This window comes from Hipposideros armiger, unplaced genomic scaffold, assembly GCF_001890085.2.
Source record: "Hipposideros armiger isolate ML-2016 unplaced genomic scaffold, ASM189008v1 scaffold_145, whole genome shotgun sequence".
Classification (NCBI taxonomy): domain Eukaryota; kingdom Metazoa; phylum Chordata; class Mammalia; order Chiroptera; family Hipposideridae; genus Hipposideros; species Hipposideros armiger.
The window spans coordinates 3,083,036-3,099,509 of record NW_017731495.1 but is presented as its reverse complement, the minus strand read 5'-3'; the positions used below and the strand labels follow the sequence as shown (position 1 = coordinate 3,099,509).

At 40.6% G+C, this 16,474-nt stretch overlaps 1 protein-coding gene across 5 annotated transcripts in view; it reads right to left on the bottom strand.

The window, feature by feature from the left end:
• The window catches only part of BDNF (brain derived neurotrophic factor), a 53,406-nt gene that overhangs the window by 17,800 nt on the left and 19,132 nt on the right, over positions 1-16,474 (bottom strand). The window contains exon 1 of one of the 5 annotated variants that reach the window (XM_019650720.1): positions 16,111-16,423. The exons of the other annotated variants lie outside the window; for them this stretch is intronic. The gene's annotated coding sequence lies outside the window, so the exon portion shown is untranslated. Of the gene's footprint in view, positions 1-16,110; positions 16,424-16,474 lie in introns of those variants that run through there. 5 annotated transcript variants of the gene reach the window in all.

The window sequence follows — 16,474 nt, the reverse complement described above, 5'->3', positions numbered from 1 at the left end:
CTGTAAAGGGCAACTCTACCAACAACTGGTGTGAAACACACCACCAGCCTGAGGGGTGACCCTGGTCAAACACAGGAGGAAAATGAGACTCATTCCCAAATTCTGAGACACTGAGATGGCGGGAAGGAAAGAAAACTTCCAAAAGATGGAACCTCAACATAAACAGAAAACAAGGGCAGGCTGACAAAGGCTTGAAAGGGAAGACATGTGGTTAAATGACTCCATATGTGCTCATCTGCAACTGAATATACTGAGACTTCTGTAAGCTTAACAGGGAAAAATTAGGGAGACATATATGGGAGCAAACTTTAAGGATACAGACTTGACTACAAATACAAAATCCATGTCAAATAAATGATCCAAAAGGATGGCCCTTACTCCTTGGAATCAGTAGAGTTGTTGGAGACATGTACCTGTCACACACAGGTAGGCTTCCAACTGTCCCCCAAAATCAGATGCAAACTTCAAACGCTTCTGAAAATGCTCCTAGAGGACCTTTTACCCCAAATTTAGAAACCAAATGAAACACCACTCTTTAAAAGGAGGGGCAAAGCCTTCTCATCTCCATATGTACAGTCATCTGGAAAGCAGATCCCCCATTAAATCGATGGTCAAAGCTGCACTGTGATGTTAAACTCATCGTGAAAATTCAAGGCTGGCTTTCCTCATCTTCCTGAAGTGAAACATTCCCAGAGGCGGGAGACAACCACAGGAGGAGGTTCACTGGAGGTGGCCTAACTCGGTACTGCTATCTGGACGCCTAGTTAGGAAACCAAAATGCTATACGAACTTAGAAAAAGGAAACGAAGAACTATTTTGATTAAGGAAGGGTCTTGGGCAAGGTGTCTTGTTCCAGCTGGATCTAAGTAGTCTAAAGGTGCAATGCTTCTGGGACCACCTCTAAAAATGATGGACCTTGACTTTAGGCTGAGATACTCCAATGCCATTCTGGGACAAATACAACATCCTCACCTCCAGCTTCTTCAAGTTTCACAGCAGATCATGTTTCCTTACAAAAATTTCTCTAGGAGGCTTATTATCCTGTATTATTTCAAGTCAGAGTCTCCTCTTGCTCAAGAGGCTTAAACCACCTCCGATTAAGAATAACACATTATATTCTAGTTAGTGATTCATTTATTCCTTCAGCAAAAGTTATAAAGAACTTACCAAGTTTAGATGCACTTTGCTTTAGGAAAATCAGTTTTAAGGTTGCTTCATATAAAACAAGAATGATTAATTTGGTAACTCTTCATGGGTTCTTCAAATGACTGAATTCTGAATTTAAATCATCAGGGATTTTCAAGTATAATACAAAAATCAGAGACCTATGGAGGTGGATGCACTCCTAGCTAATTATCAGTAGCATCCAAGGGAAGTGTTTCAGTGTTACCCCAATTTTATATGGTTAATCATTTAGTTAGAGGCTCACAAGATCAAAAACAATCCTTTAGAAGAAATGTTTATAGGAACACAGAGGCAATGAGCTGACACTTCCAAGCTGTAGGTCAGGGTCAGGGATACAAGCTCATGTCTCATCAGCAGAGCTCTGATTGTGAAACTGAAGGTCATAACCAGCTGTGTTTCTGCCATTCCCTCATGTGCAGAAAACTCAGGTGTAGCCCAAGTTTATTCCATGAGGGGAAAAACCCCACAGGTGTTTTCAAAGCTCCATTTCTGCTGCTTCTCCCAGAGCTATAAAGGTTGCCCATCCCTCTGTGTTTGGGTTATCTGTGAAAGCCTGTCATTTGGATGTCAACTGGTCAAATTTACAGCTTAGGATGACTGTAATTTAGCCTTCTCCTAAAATTGACCTTTTAACCTTTTGTTCATTTAACAGGCATTCTGTGAGCACAGATACCTGAAACACTAAAATGAATGAGACAGAATCCCTGCCTTTGGGGATTTCACGGTTGAGAGGGGGAATGGGTTATGGATTAGACACATACACTGACAACCATAATTCAAGGTAGTACATGCTGTAATTGGCAAAATGCACAAGGGCATCCCCAAAAGAAAGAATGAAAAGGGAGCACTGGGGGAAGGTGACAGGAGTCTGTTGGCTCATGTTTTTGTTCAATATAGATCATATTTTGTACAGTAAAAGATTATATAATATTACTTGGTCTACTAACCTCATAGCATCTACAACCCATAAAGCAAGACAAAGTACCCGTGAAGAGTTCAATGTTGGTGTGGAAACACTGGAAAACCGAAAGGCTCATTTATAGATGAGGCTACTTACCTAGAACTGATTTCCCATTCAAAGTGCTTTCCTAGCTGAAAGTGACAGTGCTGAAGTCTGTATCTTTTCCATAAGGGAAGGACATGTTGAATTATGTCCTTTAGCAAGTAATTATGGTGCCACCTACTACATATGTGTCATGTTGGCTATGTGCTATGGGGACTAAAATAATGTAAGAGACAGTTTTTGCTTTCAAAGCGTTTACAATTTTAATTGTAGAGTTCAAACTAAATACTTGGGGGGAAAAGGCCAACTTATAAGACAGTTTCTTTGGGGTAAAGACCATATTTCATTCAACTTTTAAAAAAATTACCATTTATTCAACTTCCTACTGGTACATATTTGGGGTAATCATGACTCCTCTCCGGAAGATTTTACAGTGGGATCAGAATAGAAACAAGTTGCCAAATGGGAATCATAATACAGGGTCAGCCTCATGTTAGCAAAGCTGTGTTAGAAAACATGATGGGGCCTCTTTCCTACTATCTCGAACCAAGGCTCTGGGACCCACACAGTTGGAGGCAGAAAAATGGGAACTCAGAGGGCAGAGATCTTGGCACGGCCTGCAAGAAGCTAGCCCTGGTCTTACTGCTTACTGCATAGTAGCTAGAACACCCGGAAGCTACAAATTTGGGCATGATGGCCCCACAGAACATGACAGAAGTGGGCTCAGTTTCAGCACAGTGGTTTGTTGCTTTGGTTTGCATGCCGTATAGTCCAGTAGACAACAAATCTGGTGCGTCTCACCAGTCAGATTACTCACCCCTCTTCTCGTGGAAAGGAGCAAGTAACAGGGAGAAGAGAAGGGCCCACGATGCTCCCCTGATGCTGTTCCCTTTTAGGAAGCAAGTTCCCTTGTGGAAACACAGGATGGGGGAAAAGGATTCCCATCACATTCTGCTAGACATAGAGAATGTAAGTAACTTGCCCAAGATCACAGATCTAGTAGGTGGTGGGCCTGGAATGAGACTTAATCATCAGTCCCAGGAATGCAGGTACCAGGCCTGGGTTGCCTCCTGAAGTTTCTATTTAGGAAATATTTCTTTAAAGTCAAAGGCTATCCCAAGTAGTGTAGTCTAGAAAAATATTCTAGACAATAATATCATAACCACACTGCTAGCATAGAATGTGACACGGAGAAGACATCCGATAATGATTTAATGGTTGCACAATTGCTTATACACTTAATTACTAAGTTGTGAGAGATATAGACCATAAATGACCTAGGAATTCATATAGATCAGGTTTATTCTGGGCAGGAGTCTTTTAACAGGAAGTAGAATTAGAACTAGGTCTTGACCAATGAGTAGGATTTAGATGGATGAAAGGAGAAGAGTTATAAATAAACAAATTAGACTCCAAGGATTACAATAAAACAGTTTGGGTCTTGTCAGCTTTGGTGCAGAGTAAAGCAAATTTAGGCATGAATCATGCAGATAAAGTTTCTAACTGTCTTGACAGTAAGTCATAAAAGGTACTCTTTTAAGGCTGGAAAGTGCCAATAATAACAACAGTGACTTGAATTCGTTAAGCATTTACTATGCCAAGCACTGGTCTAAGCATTTCTTTACACGTTTGAACACACTTCAGCCCTACCACTACCCTGTTAAGACACTGAGGCACAGAGATTTGAAATAATTTGTACAAGGTGACAGACCTAGTAAACTGTGAACCTGATCTCCGACTTGCTCCTTGGTCCCAGGGATGGTGTCCCAGGCCTTCTGCTCCCACATGGAAGTTTCTGATTAGGAAATATCTTTAAACTCAGGAGAATGTCTTCAGCAACCTTCCCTCTTACAGCCTCTGAATTTCTGATTATTTACAAGGCTGCAAATCCCTCCTAACCACGCTCTCAGCCAAGTATTTGGACAAAATACATGGTAAGTCTCTCTAAATCACAGGGTATTCAATGTATTTGGCTTCTAGTGCAGCGATTCAAACTTTCCTTCCTGCACACCTGAACCACTTGTAAGAGTTTCTAAACATACCATATGCCCAGGCCCTGTCCCAAACCTTTGAATCTCAGGAATTAGGACTCGATATCTATCTATCTATCTATCTATCTATCTATCTATCTATCTATATATATACATTATATATACATATTTTTTTAAAAAGTTCCAGTGCTATGTTATATTCTCCAATATTTCACTTAACAACATCCTCAGCTTTAAGCAAAATTATAACTACGAAGCTCAAGGAACATGACATCAAAAAATGATATATTCATTTCCCTGCTTTTCAAGAGCATTTTTTTTCTTAAAAGAAAAGGAAACCAAATTTCAAAAACTCATTAGCATAAACATTTTTTATCTTCCCACTATAATTTTCTTCCTTGGCACACAGAAGGTTGCCAGTCTCAGCTCTAGAGAGAAAATGGACACTAGGCCAGGGTGACAATATCGGCCTGCACCTGTGCCAGGCACTCACATCAATGCATCAAGGGTGAAATACGGTTTCTTACTTGAATACTGCCAGGTGATGGTTGTAGACAGCCACAGTAATGGTAAGAGAGCTGGGTTAGGAGAGGTCATTGGGCTAGAATCCTTGCTCTGGTCCTGTAGCTGGGCAGCTTGGATCAAGTTGTGTAGCTACTCTGAGTGTCAGTTTCCTAGTATGCTACATAGGAATAATGTCTGCCCAATCTATTTCAAAGGTAATTTGGAGGGTCAAATGGAATGAGATAAGTGGATATATTTTTTAATGTATGGACTACTGTATCTTTGGACAAGATTATTACTGAAATGTGCAATCTTATCTACACATGACTTTGGCCAATAAAATCACCTAGGAATGTTAATGTTGACCAACTGAATTTTGGTTTCAGTACCAATGCCTACTGGGGCACTTCACCAGAGCAAGACTTTACAACCTCTGATACTTCTTAGAACAGTGATGGGGAGAGTTCCCCTGGATTTTTATAGGAGACTGACACAGGAATAATCAGAGGCTCTGGAATAACAGATGCTTCCAAGTTTTAAGGCAATCATTGTCAGGAACATGAAAACCAGAAAAACACACGGCCAATTTAGGAAAGCATTTTAAAATCAATTTTACTAATGATGATAAATTTTAGTGATTAATAAAATGTTCGATGAGGGTAAATGGGATCAAATACGTGGTGATGGAAGGAGAGCCGACTCTGGGTGGTGAGCAAACAATGTGATATACAGATGATGCATGACAGAATTGTACACCTGAAACCTATGTAACTTTATTAACCATTGTCACACCAATAAACTTTAATTACAAATAAAATAAAACGTTTATGATAAGGTCATTCTGCATTGCTTCTCAACCATTATACATCTATGATTATTTCTAAAAATTATGCAGTGGGAAACATTTCACATAGAATTATCTACTTTATCAGGTTACCATTTGTGAATATTCTGAACAAGCTAGAGAATAACCACAGGAACGGGCAGGAGGACTGTCATTTTCATGGGGAAGGAAGGAAGATATAGGACTTTTGGGTTTCTACTTGTTGACTTGAATCTAGAACAACAATTTTCCAACCGGGTTTTGCAGAATATCAAGGGGCCTCTTGCAAGGGTCAAAACTGGGTTGAGGGGACAGGACCTGATGTGTCCTTGCGTAGTTCAACTAGAACAGCGCTGCTTATTTTCATTTTAACTATATAAGATTTTGTTCAGAGAAAATAAAGTACTGCAATTTACTTATTTATATTTATACCACAAATTGGAAGGTTGTGTCTATCCCTCTGATTTTGTCTCAAGGAACAAAACATGGGATGGTCTCTGGCACTATTTATTTATCACTTATTCTGATTGCCCTGCTCAGGGTGAAAGAGACTAGGAGCATGGCTATAGGTTTGGTATTAGAAGGAAAGTGGGACCTATTACCATTTCCTGTGTCCTGTGATTTTTCTGAGATTCACAAAGAACTATGTGACAATTTTCTTCCTTGTTGTGTATCAAGAGGTTAAACATTTCTGAGTTGATGATGCCAAACTGTGTTTGAGTTATACTTACATATTTACATGATTCATGAACACCACATACAGAATCTAACTTGTACCACATATTTGAATAAAAACACCTCCTGAGTTCACAGTGAAATGAGATCCAATGGATTGAAACGTGACTTTTAGTAAACTCTAAAAAACCACCATTACAAAATATAAACATGCTTTGACTAATGTTTAAAAGCAAGATAGTCTTTATTCACTACACTGATTTTTCTGTCTTCTTTTCCTTACTCAGCATAATCATGAAACCAGCTTCTAGTAAATAGAAGCAGTCTCACAATTTAAGTTTCTTTGGGGGTGGGATATACATAGGATTTATAAACACTGTCAAATGTAAGACAGACTTCTGAATACTAAGAGGCCCAAATGTGTCCTTGTATGTAAGGAAAAAATCCATCATAAAATCAGTGGAAATGAACAGCATCTTTGGTCCAGGCGTTATTAGAAGAGTTCCTCATGAAATATCCTCAAATAACAAAATGTTTAAGACAATGTCTAATATGCATTTCCATTGTCTTAACTTGAACACAAAATAGTATCTGAGAATCAGGGGGATACAAAAGACCAATCTCTAAAAAGAGAAATATATTCCTTCAAAATGTTATAGTCCAAGGGTGGGCTGAATGGCTCAGTTGGGTAAGAGTTAGCTTAAGAGTGCAGGCTCTGAGCAACGGGGCCGCTGGTTCGATTTCCACATGGGCCACTGACACTGCGCCCAAGCTGAGCTGTCACTGAGCTGCCAACAGGTGGCAGGATGGCTCAGCTGCTATAACAGCAAGATTGCCTGTTCGATGGTGGGCTATGCTCACCTGCAACTAAGACTGAACTCGGCACCTTGAGCAGAGCTGCCGCCCGGATGGCTCAGTGGATAGAGCGTGCGTACTTATCAACAGACTGCTGATTCGACTCCCACATGGGATGGTGGCTCCACCCACCTGCAATTAAACCTGAACACAGCACCTTGAGCTTAGAGGCCACAAGCTGCTGACGGGAAGCCAGATGGCGACTGGCGCCCTCCACAACAAAACTGAAGAACAACAACTTGGCTGGTCCCATTCCCCAATTCCCCAATAAAATCTTAAAAAAAAAAAAATGTACAGTCCATCGTATAGGCGGGAAGATCAGAAATAACTCAGAGAATTTGCTTAACAGACTTTTTTCCTGTACCAGGCCTCTTCTGAATCAAATATACGAATAGGTAATAAAAGTCTTATGCGGGAGAATCAATGCGGTGCCTCAATACATAGCCCTGAAGATGGAAGGATCCACTTACAGAAAAGAAACCCCAGCTAGCCCAGTGCCTGGCACCCACTGGGCACACAATTAACTCTCAGTGAATTAATGAATAAAAGAATCAATTCCTGTATATAACACCTTTCCTTTTTTTGAAGAAAAGCTTTGAAACAGGAGAAAATACACATGCAGCAACATAAACTACAAAATGTATCATGTCTTAAAGGGGCTATGAACAGTAAATTGCTTTGCTGACTGACAATCTGAATATTTGAAAGCGGTATGAGAGACCATAAAGAATAAATATTCATGAGTACTTGGAATGGGCTGTGTGTCCTATGGTTTAAACTTGCATTTTAATGACATCTCCATGTTGGTTAATCTCCAACTGTGCTAGAGAAGAGCAAAGTTATAAATAAGTTATAAAAAAAAAAGTAACTCTATCCATGTTGAAGCCTGATGGGGTTGGGGTAGGGCTCAATTTCTTTGACAGTTTACATTTAAAAAGAGAAACTCTTTGGAAAGCTCTAATATCTCTGGAATTTATGGTTCCTAGAGGGAAGGTGAAATTTGTTGTTGTTTTTGTTTGTTTGTTTGTTTGTTTAGTTCAGCTGCTGAGCTTTCTTAAAAATACAGTGTCAAAAGTTAATTTCGTAAGCAATCCAAGGCATCGTCTCTTTTTAAACATTCCATTCTGTCCAATTCAAAAGAAAAATAACTACTTTTGAGAATCCATATGTAAATATAGAAAAAGTAAAGTACTGCACTTTGCAAAGAAATGGGAAGGGTTTCTGAGACTCAAGTAATGATGCTGCACATATCTCAGGTAGAAGACTCGAAGACAGGTATATAATTGTCACCATTAGGATTATATGTGAACTAAAAATAAGGGCCATACTTATGACACAATTGATATGTTTGGAAAACTTAGGGGTCCAAAGGTACTGCAGAGAATACCTCACTCCAACTTCCCACGTTAAGTATGCAATCCTTTCTAAAAAGAGTTTCAGCCTCTGTTTCAATATCTATAATAGGAAACTGACCATATGCCAAAGAAGTTTTTTTTCCTTTGTTCAATTATAAATCCCCTTAATAAAATGCTTTCCATGCAGTAAGTATTCAGTATTTGCTTAGCTAAATGGAAAGAAAAGCTCTTCTAGATACTACATACAGTACCTCAGTATATATCACTGGTGCTAGATCTGCTCTCAGGGGCAACACACAATAAACTCACTCCCTTCTCCCTATGCCAGTTCTTCCCATCTGTGAAGGCTGTCCTCTAAATAAGGATGCTATGGGAGGCATTAACAATCAGCTAGAACATGCTCTCTCATGGAGCCTGGACAGCTCCAGAATTCTTCACCCAGCATTCCGGGTCACTACCACCAAGAATTTCTAAGGGAGACAAAAATGCCATTTGCCACTCTAGCCTAAGTTTTCTCGCCTTGGGTCAACCGTTCTAAGTCCACTTAACCATTCCTCACATGCAGTGGTTTCAAGTCCCCTATGCATATTGGTCACAATGACCTCAATATAGACTGATTGTCAATGATGTACTTAATTAAAGCAACCTATTTCAGGTCCCTGAACGGAAGATAATACTCTATAATAATCTATTTAAAAAGTGGAAGAGAAATATATAGCATCCCCACGTGAGTATTATGCTTCTACTGGTATAGACCAAAACTGCAATAGCTATGGTTCTTGACCCTCGTCACCCCCATGGCTCACATCGACCCTGCAGTTATTTAAAATATTTATGTTTCTTTTCCACACTCTGTTAAGTCATCCCCCAAATCCTTGTCCAGATTCCCTATTCTCTCCTGTATTTATCCAACTGATTTTGACCTAGTTACGGGATTTTACATTTAAGTAAATGTAAATGATCCAGATTTTATCATTCAACAGAAAGTCTACTGGCTTTATGTTTCAATATGATCAGCATATCATCTGTGCCTTCAGACACATTATCAACCAATGTGGTAGTGCTGGATGGGGTTTCCCAGTGTTACACAAGAGAGAACACCTTCCCCAGTTTGGTCTAGGAATGTGGCCTGGGACTCAGCCAAGCATCTCTTCCAGCAGCATGCAGTCAATTTCTCAACCTTCAGATTCTACATGATGTAGAAGCAAGTTATCTGTGTTTAAAAACACTCTCCATGATTCAAGAAATAAATGAACATGTGAAAAGACAGAAACGTGTTTCAATTTGGGCATAGTTTCAGTGTTCAAAAGCACACGAAGGCAGAAAGAAAGCATAAAAAAAAAAAGGCAGCAAATGCTGATAGTAACAGCTCTAAAACCAAGGCTGATTAGACTAAATCCCATGTGGCAAAAATGTTATTCAGTGAGTTTCCTTCTCTCTCTCTCTCTCTCTCTCTCTCTCTCTCTCTCTCTCTCTCTCTCTTTCTCTTTTCTCCCCCACCCCTTCCTTCCTCTCTCTTTTTTTGGTAATTTTTTTTTCCTGAACAATAAAGTTTTCTGCACCTGATTACGTCTATAGCTGACACAAAGTACAGACAATGTGATGACTTTTTTTGGTTATGTTCTTATCAGAAATTGGCACAAACTTAACATATACTGTTTTCTATTCCCTGAAGCATGATAACTGGCATCCCCACTGGCATCCAAAAGTTTGAAAATATTTAAACGAAAATCCATCAGTAAGTTTACAGTTGCTACTCTCTAAATCAACTTTAACATTTCACATGTTCCAAGTAATTTTATGAGTGAACCAAATTGTGCATAAGAAATTTTAGAACTAAGCCAATTAAAGGACATTTACAATAGGTACTAGAAAAAAGAAAGTATTATTATATGTATTTCCTCCAATGTCTGCCTTTCTGCCAGCAAAACAGATAAACAGTTTTCTATACTTATAAAGTTTCTTTATTGTCTATATTGCTAGTCAGGCTCTGAAGCAACTATGAATCACTCTATTTGTTCATTCAACAATATTTGTCAAAGTGCCTCCTTGGCTACCAGCACTGTTTTAGATGCTATTGTGGGAACACACAAAAATGAATTACATATAAATTTTGCCACAGAAGAATTTTAAGCTAATCTGTATTTATTGCTTCCTGCTTCCATTACTATTTTTGGTGCTGGCTCAGATGTATATCTTTATCTATTCTAAGGTTAAGATAATTCTTAAAATTTCCTTCCCCTTGTACTTTGTTTTTTCTTTTCCTTTTTTTTGGTGTTTAAAATCCTGCTACATATATGACCCTTTATTTTATCCTTAAATCTTCTCAGATCATTAAAGTTAAAATTAGATCATAGATCAAAGAAATTCTTAAGGTCTCACTCTACTTAAGTTATTTGGCATTATTGTATCTCGGAAAGTGCAATGAATTGCTTGTAGTAAATGAATAAAATCAGAAACTTTGTGCTCAATGCTTCAATACATATCCTTAAAAATATAACTGTTGAAAAGGAGGCCAACCCTAATTCTTGGCAGGCTATTCTACATTTGGCTACTATATTAAAACGCTAAAAGAACTTAGTGTATGGATTGAGTAGTGGGCCTGCCTGTTTTAAGATCTCATCTATAATCCCAAATGTCTACTAACCACTATCCCCCCCAACACACACACACACACACACACACACACACACACACACACACACACATCAAATCGGAATAGGGTGGCAAGGAAATCCTAGTTAACTGCAGCCTTGGAAAAAGGCTCATGGCAAATAAGCCATTTGGCTGGTAAAGCTGGGGATTTTGTTCTCTAGGTGGCACTATTACTTCAACTTTTGATAAATTGCTTACATTACTTGAGACTGCCCGTTAGTTCCTTTTCTTCGTATTTCCATGATAAGTACATTAATTTTATACACAATAGTTGTAATTAAATGACAGGTAGCCTTCTAGTTTTATTTTAAGAAGCCAATTTGAAGTTAAGTGATTTTTGTTATCATATAATTTTATATTTCCTAGTTCCATTGTCTCAGAATAGGGAATCCTCCTTTGCCTGCTCTTCTCCCTCGCAAAACGCGGAGGCATGTCAAAAACACAGAAGGTCGTCATAAAGCTTCTGTCAGACCAAAGGAACCAAGATGAAAGCACATTTAAGAGCCACTAGGTTCTGCGAGCTCTCAAAATCAGGACATTACTACCATGACAACCAATGAAAGTTCTTTCAAGTGAACCTTTGGGGAAAACTGTATAACATTCGTTACTCTCTGGGCTCTTCAGAAATAAACTTTAACTTTATTATGGCTATTCCTGAAGCTTATAAATTTACTTTGCTCCCTCCCCATCACTCTCCTGTCTCACACCCAACCCCCCAATTCCTCTAATGGAACCCATCCTCAAACTCTAGGCGGTGTATAAGTGAGACATCAGGGCCATGAACCACTACTTAGCATCCAGTATATTTCTTCAGGTTTGTGTCACCAAGAGCGTAAGTGTCCCCGAGTTTGTACTTGAAGTTGAGTACCTGCATTTAAATGAAAGCATCCATACCGATGTGATCAGATATTCGTATTTTTCTACAGAAATGAGAATACCTTCCAGTTCCACTTCGAGAACACACACGCTTACCACTCCCTCACCCAAAAAGGTTTTCCCAAGTCCATATATTAGTGAGATCCATTGTTTCATGTCTGTCATCAATTATTCCATATATTTAATAATTGAGTCCATGACTTTTCTAAGGCTTTACTCTAAGTATTCTGGAAAGCCAGAGATATATTTAGGTATAAAATTATTTAGGATTAAACAAGTCTATGTCTTATGAGGAATTTTAAGGGAACTTTGAGGACACAGATGTCTAACTTTAAAAATGCCAAAGCCCTCCCATTTCCTAGGGTTAAACCCCACATGCAAATGACATACGGCTTTCATTTGGCAACATTATTTATTGCTTAACATTACTTCATACTAAAAAAAGTAAATGGATGCAGAGTGGAACCGGTAAGTTTGCTCATTCACTTTTGAAGCCCATGTGGGCATATTATTCATCCTAATAAAGAAAATGTATCACAACACAACTTATGTGACTCTCGTTCAAATGGTTTCTTCCTCCACAGAACTGCCAGCAAGGAAACCTAGAATTCCCTGGAATTCTCTCCTCCTTTCCTCTTTAAAACGCACTTCACAGCTTGAGATCACAGAGCCTGCCAATTGGCTGAATGGCTGCACTCGATTGCTGAGAGCCCTTCAATTAAGCAGCAATTTTGCAATTAGTGGAAACTGAGTGCTCCATAACAATCATTTGAAAACAAGTTGAGACAAGTTAGCAATTACCCTATTAAAGGGATATATTCACTTGCATTGGGCTAGGCTAGGCCCCTCACACAAACTAAAATCTTCCATATGGGGAGCAAGTTGAAATGATGTTTTAACCATTACAATCAGTTCAGTATTATGGACATCTGAAATGAGACTGCCTTTCATTTTAAAAGATATCCAGAGTTAGCTATCACACGCTCTCCATGATGTTTTTATTCAGGAAGTTTAAAATTGTGTTTCTCTACTCTGGGACTAACTTCCGAAATCTTAAAATGTTAATGAACTACTTGTATATGACCTTTACATTGTATACATCTTCAGTATTCTTGTCGCCTTAGTAGAAGATTAAGTCTATGATTGAGACCCAAAGCTATTGGCTGTTACATTCCCCAAGTTCACTACCTGGATGTGTGTTTGTGTGTGTGTGTGGGGGGGGGAGGCAGGTATTTACAGAAGCATTTAAGGACAAATGTAAAAAAAAGGTAAACAAGCTCTCTGCTATACTATCAGGTGGGCGTGCTCATCTTGCAGTGTGAGCTGAGCTACAAAACCGAGATATTTATGTTGGAAAGAAATGAGATCATCAATCACCTACATTTTGACTATTGAAATGCTGGGGTTCCTAAAGATTCCAAGAAGGGAATAATTTACATTCTAATGGTGCCCTATTAAACAGGAAACCCGAGGACTTTGAGCCAGGACTTCAGAAAATGGCATTATTTACAGCTGCCCCCCCGCCCCCCCACCCCATGAATGAAAAGGAACCAATAATACTCCAGCACCTCCTCCACCCTCTTTGGCCTTTATGAGAGTTAGGCAATTAACTCACACAATATAAATGAAATCATTTGAGGTGATCATTGCATTTTAGGCAAATGATCACATTCTTGGTTCCTTTTATGTGCAAGTAAGTTACGCTTATTGAAAGGACATCCTAAAACAGGCTTCCTAAATGCTTTATTTTTCTGGATACTCAAATGTTGACCTACTGTACACGTTAAATATCACTTTAACATAAACATGATTTAGTTACTAATTCAGCTTTGAATGGGCTATGAAAGGCTCCAAAGTTATGTGAAAAATTATGAAAATCTGCCATTTATTTAGCTTTAAAAAATTACTGTTATTTTGCTTTAAAAAATGTGATGTCTAAGTTGTCTGCAATGTTCTAATGCTTCAAAACATGTACGTAAGTCTTGTTTATCTGGAAATCATTTCTTTCTGCTTATATCATTTATAAATAGGAAACGTTTTGTAAGAACTTAAAATAGCTCTATGTACATAACACTTCTGTCATAATACTTATTACTGGTCTATATTTACCAACATTTATCACATTTTGCAAAATAAAGTAGAAGAAAAAAGACAACGACTTTATGGCCCTGGAATTCCAGTAATGGTGACCAACATGTTTTAAATTCCAGGAAAGGTTATGGTTACATTTCAACAAGTGTCTCTCTCTCTTTTTTTTTCTTACCTCTGGTGCCAGTCTAGGAGTTAACTTAGAAAATAAAAATCTTAAGCAGGGTATTTGCAAAATCAGGGAACGGGAGTTAAGTGATTATTTTAAAGGGGTGCCATTCCCTCAGCCAAAACTTTTGGTGTAATTTCTGTGTGCGATGTGATCTATTATGTGTAATAACTTGAAGCACTACGTGCCATAATCTGTGAAACCTCCAAACAAAAAATGATAATGTTGCATGAGGTAAACATTGGAGGCTCCTATGTTTAGACCAATTGAACCTGTAATTATACCTCAATAAACAAAAGATAATATATATATAAATATATATAATTTTATAACCAAGATAACGTGACCTTATGACATTATATATATATATATATATATATATATATATATATATATATATATATATATATATATATATATATATATGAAGGTATGGTCCACTTTGAAGTTTTCATTTAATAACTAACACATTTTATATGCAGTTAAAAACCAAAGTTCCCAATTATATCTATTGCTTTGCTTTAAAAGTTAAGTGTACTAGGAGAATTAATAAACACTCGGAAATATGCTTTTCTTTGCTTCTGGCCAAAAACATTCCTGCATTCTTGTCAGAAAATGTTCACTGGTTACTACTGGCATTGAGAAGTGTAAGATACAAGGAGTACCCTAAAATAAGATCCAGGAAGCCCTAACATACCACCAATCGTAGCCTGTCAAAGCGCCACAAGCGAGGAAAACTTTTTGCATTGGAGCCAAAGAGGCGCGACGAGCCAAAATTCACCGGGAGTCAGAAAGCATCATTCAACAAGTCCCTCCTACCAGCTCCGGAAGGGATCCAGCTAAGCCATCCCTTACCACTTCCCCACCCCCAGTCTCCCGCCCCAGCAGCGGCTCAGGGCAGCTTGGCCGGCAGAGGGCACCCTCTACCTTCCCTAGCACCGCTCTCCCTGCCCCCTCCTCCTGCCCACCCCCCGCCATCTCCACCCCCACACACAAACACAGCATCCTCCGACTGAGACTTCAGTTTATCCCAGTGGCCGCGAGCCTTTACTCCCCTGGGGGTGTCTCCAGTCAGCAATTCCTTTTTTCTGACCTTCGGAAATAAAGCCCCCGTATTCTCGGCTATTTCTTTCCAGGTACTGCTCACTCACCCATTCCTTCTTCAAGGCTCTGCACCCCCAGAGAACCACTCGAGTCTGGACATCCCCCACACACATCCCATCCAGCCCTCGAAAGTCAAAACTTTTACTTCCCTGAAAGGTGCCCCAAGGGAGGGGCACAGGGTGGGGAGAGGTGTGGGCACAACCAGTCCCGCAGGCCCTTTCGGGTCCAAACTGCAGGGGTGTCTCAAGTTTTCCAAGATACATTGGCACTGAACCTGTATCCGTCCTCTTTGGTTTCAACTTCTCGGGAGCAGGTGACCTGTGCCGCCCGGATGGAGCCCCGGGGACGGGAATGCGGGCTTAGGGAGCAAGAGCCTCCCCCAAAATCTGCTCGGGGACCTCCCAGCCATGGGAAAGATTCACATCCTAGCCCCGACACCGTCACCTCGAGGAGTCAGGGCCCCCAAAAGCTGGTGCCCTAAATCTATCTCAAGATCCGTCCTCTGGTGGGGAAGGGTTTCGTGGGATCCCCCGGGCGCCTTCTTCGCTCTCATCGCGCAGTTCCGCGTCTCCCCTGGCGTTCTCGCTTCCACAGCAGGGTTTCCCGGGATCCCTCTCCCTCGGAGGTCCTGGCTGCGCCTCTGGGTCGTGGGATGGGAGGAGAAAGCTCCGCAGGAGCAACTCTATATTCCCCTCTCTCCAGGAGGGGAGGAAAGGCGGCGTTCTGGCCTCTTCCCATAACTTCGGCCCCCCCACCCCACCCCCGGCCAACTTTCCCTAGCGAATGGGCGGTTCCCGCGCCCAGCCCCACGCCTGGTGCTCGCCTACCTCGGGGTCCACACAAAGCTCACGGGTCCCCGGCGGCGGAGTCACATCGCTGTCCCGCTCCTGGCCCCTGAGCCCAGCCCAGGTCTCCGTCGCGGAGCCGCGTGCCGCCAGCCCCACAGCAGCGGTGGCAGCTGCAGTGCCAGTGTATCATCAAAGCTTCGCGAGGAGGAGGTGGGAGGCAAGCCCGGCGGGCTCCTCTGCCCCGCCCGGGAGCCCGCGGTGCGACGGGGTGCGCGGGACAGCAAGCGGGCGGGTGCGCCCGGGCGCAGCGGCGGCGGCGGCGACTGGGAGCTCCAGCCTGCGCCTAGAGCTTGGGTCAGACATTATTTAGCTCTTCGGTTGAGCTTGGATTGGTCAAACGGCG